At 43.3% G+C, this 4,136-nt stretch overlaps 1 pseudogene; it reads left to right on the top strand.

Annotated features, from left to right (window-relative positions):
- The first annotated feature begins 618 nt into the window (after positions 1-618).
- On the top strand, positions 619-1,979 carry LOC101839580 (annotated as a pseudogene).
- Positions 1,980-4,136: the final 2,157 nt, after the last annotated feature.

Raw genomic sequence — 4,136 nt, forward strand, 5'->3', positions numbered from 1 at the left:
ATTCAGGGGCAGCAGGGGGGAACATAAAAGGATGCAGGCCTTCCGTAAGATCCAACCAAAAAGGGAGCAGATAAGAAGCTGCTGGAGGGAGAGGAATTGCACCAGTGGGGCTGTCATGAAAAATCAACACCAAGACAGTTTTAAGCAAGAAGCCAATAGTGCCTGTGGGGCTGTGTCACAGTCAGGGACAGAGTTGAAGAACCAGTTGAGCCCTGAGCCACATGACAGTGAACTGAGAGACAGAGAAGGAAGTGGAGGAAAGACAGGCTGCTCTCTAGGGGGTCTTGGCTGTGAAGGAGGGGGCAGGTTTAAGGAACAGCTGTGTTGAGCAGGGACATTTTTAAAGACATTGAGACACCTGAGCTTGTATGCAGTGAAGGAAGATGGTGGCTAGATGCCCAGGGGCTGCAGGAGTCGCCTGTGACAGGAGCTAGCACAGTGGTCCTCAACCGTCCTAATGTTATGCCCCTTTATTACACTTTTTCATGTTGTGCTGACCCCCACCATAAAATTATTTTCATCGCTACTACATAACTGTAATTTTGCTGCTGTTATGAATCATAACGTAAATGCCTGTGTTTTCTGATGGTCTTTGGCATCTCCTGTGAAAGGGTCACGATGGCAGGTTGAGAACTGTGCTGGAGGAAGGAGTCCTTTCTCCATTAGCCTCACTGAACACAGCAGTGTCTTCACGGATTCCTCATTGTGGCCATGGCCCGCTGCTCTTTCATGTTCCATGTTAACCCAGGGGGACATCCAGAAAGACTGGAGCTTCTTCACACTTTGAGTCATCTGATTCTGAAGGAGGGATTCCTGACCATGGGTCATTCTCATCTCCCTCTTACATCCACAGACCACGATGGCTTAACTTGGGAGTCCTTTAGGATAGAGACCAATCTCAGGCCAGTCATCTTCCCAGGGTTTCTTTGGAGGAAAAGCCAGAAAGGCCACTTCTCACCATCTTCTAAAATGCTATTTTCTTCCCAAGTTTATTATTTAAATTCCATTTCATTTAAAGGCATCAAATGTCTACTGAGCGCCTACCTAGCACCTGGTAAAGGGAACAGCTCTCCTACCCTTATAAAGGTAGTCTTACCCAGGCATCCTACTTTTGGGGGAGATTGGGATAAAAAGAAGATGAACTGACATAATGACCAAATTACCATTTTAAAAACTATGTTTATAGAACCCCTTAGATTCTAAGCTCCTCTGTTAGCTTAGCTTAAGTAGCTCTACTTTCATTTGTTTTACATATTTGTGGGGCTGAGTTCAGATTCTAGAACCCATGTAAAAGCCTGGCATGATGGCACATGTCTAACTGCGGTTTTCTCTCTCTCTTTCTCTCCCTCCCTCCCTCTCTCCCTTTTTCTTTCTCTGTGATTTTTTCGGGGTTCATTTGATAGCCAGTCTAGCCCAAATGGTGAACCCCAGGTTCACTGAGAGGCCATGTCTAAAAAAACAAGATGGGACCTGTAACATATGGGCTGCACCGACTTGAGGTGCTTGTGATTTGGTGATAAGTTCCCAGAAAGGCAACTTGGCTCGGTTCAGGCCTCAGAAGCACCAGAATACGTTCACCTTCAAAAATGACAAGTTCGATAAGAGTGTTCAGACCAAGAAAATTAATGCAAAACTTCATGATGGAATATGTCAGCGCTGCAAAGAAGTTCTTGAGTGGCATGTGAAATACAGCAAGTGCAAACCACTGTCAAAACCTAAGAAGTGTGTTAAATGTTTACAAAAGACAGTGAAGGACTCTTACCACATTATATGTAGGCCATGTGCCTGTGAACTTGAAGTTTGTGCAAAATGTGGGAAGAAAAGAAGACATTGTTATTCCGTTTAATAAAGAACCTGAACCTTCAGTAAATACTGAAAATCAAGGTTCTAACTGCAGAAGAAGCTGCAAAGGGGAGGAAGACAGTGATGAGGATCTAGATGCTGGCACTGACGTGGATGACGAAGATGGAGACACTTAGGTAGCCTGACAGCATGGACTCAGCTGCAGAGGGCTCAGCGAACACACTAACGTCCTAATGAGGCAGTCAGAAAAGGCCGTTTAAAATAGGCAGAACTGACACATGAGCAATATAAGTTGTTTATAACATTTGAACAACAGAAACTTTCAGGTTTTCACAATAAAACCTAAGCTGCTTATGCAGACTATGTGTGGAAGCTTACTGTGGCATGTTGTACAATCTATGCAAATTATTTGGAAAAACATATTATCTAATGCCACACTATCCAGTGTTAAGAATTAGTGATTGTATCAGAACTTGAAAAATTAAGATAATTAGCTCACAGCAAATACATTTCCATAGCCTAACCTCAAGTGTGTGACTTCCTTAATAAAAGCTTTCTTATATCTTATAAAGCAAAATCATTTATTTTTACATACATACACAGATACACAGACACAGACAGACAGACAGACAGACAGACACACACACACGTGATTTTCCTTCAAAAATATTTTTATATATGTCATCTCGTTGTTTCTACCTTTTCCCAGTTTGGAAATACATACTCAGAAAAATGTGTTTGTTATATAATTAATAATAGAAAGGAAAATCCAACTTTCATACTTCAGTGGAGATACTTGCAGTATCAGAAGCTCCTGTGAGGTTCTCACTCATAAGCTTATCCTTCCCAGAATTCTGTTGTTCTGAATTATCATTTTTCTACCAGTGTTTCTACTTGTAGACAGTATAGATTAGCTTTGTGTCCTTATGTTTAAAATCCTAAAGCTACAGAAGAGTATCCAGGCAATACAACGAACTTTCCACACTCTGCACTTAGAGTCCTAATTTCAGTAATTTTACTATATTTTCTTTGTGTCTTAATCTCCATGTGTAGTGTGTGTGTGTATATTTTTTTCTGAACCATTGAAATAAATGTGAAACCCTAAAAAAAAATAAATGAAACAAACAAAAAAAAAACAAGGTGGAGGCCGGGCGGTGGTGGCGCACGCCTTTAATCCCAGCACTCGGGAGGCAGAGGCAGGCGGATCTCTGTGAGTTTGAGGCTGGGCTGGACCGACAGCCTTCAAAACAATACAGAGAAACCCTGTCTCGTAACCACCCCCCCAAAAAAACCAAGGTGGGATATGGCAAAAGAAGATGCCTGACATTGACCTCTGACCTCTACTTATACACACACACACACACACACAGCCCGAGTTAAGGGTAACTTTTTTTGTACCAAATACCAAATACACTCATGAAAATAATCAGTCAAAGCATGAAGTAGCAGGCATAGGGCAGTCCTGTGTTGAAACTTGGAAAAATGAGGTGAAGAAAGCTTGTCTCTGCCCTCAGGGACCTCACAGGGAGATCCAGAGAGGGTGCTTACTCTCTGGGAGTCTTAATTGCCACTGTCAAGATCCCAGATTCAGAGAATGGAGAGAAAAATGACAACTGGTCAACCTTGCTTAAGAAACGTGGGGGAGGCTGCTGTCAGGGAAAGCTTCTCAAGGGGCCTTTCAGAGCAGAGCTCCAAAGAACTGCCCAAGTTCAGTGACTGTGTGGGGGCCAGACTGAAGAGGAAAACTGGCAGCTTGCTTCTAGGGCTGAATGTGTACACACCTGAAGCCAAAATACTTCGGAGCCCTCGTGTCCTTAGGGAATCCAGCCTGCAGTCTTTCTGCATACTGACACCCAGTGGCTGTCCACATTTCTCACATTTCTTGGAGTGCTAGAGTCCTCCCTTCCCACTGACTTTACAGTTAAGGAAGGAGTGGACTCCTTCTGGTGGACAGGGATGTTTCCAATAGCACATAGTGTGTGAAGCTGGAATGGAATAGACCTCGCTCTTACTCCAATGCAGATTGACCATGATGCGGTTAGTTCCCTGCCACAACCAAGCTGAGCACTGACACAGAAGTCCCAGTAAGCCTTGAGTTAGTGACTTTGTCTGGAGTATGCTGAAAAGCTTCATGCCACCCTTGTGAGGGGTGGGGACATTTTAACATAAAAGAAACATGAAAGTAAGTGACTTAGCTGAAGAGAAAAGAATGAGGCATTTTCTTCTGACCCTGTTGCCACTGGTACAACCTTCAAACATCTGTCTCATTAATGAGTAAATGTGGCTAATAGAGGCTAAGAGGGTGGATGAAAGCTATTAGCTTTCGGTATTCA

Source organism: Mesocricetus auratus, unplaced genomic scaffold (assembly GCF_017639785.1).
Source record: "Mesocricetus auratus isolate SY011 unplaced genomic scaffold, BCM_Maur_2.0 Super-Scaffold_100009, whole genome shotgun sequence".
Classification (NCBI taxonomy): Eukaryota; Metazoa; Chordata; class Mammalia; order Rodentia; family Cricetidae; genus Mesocricetus; species Mesocricetus auratus.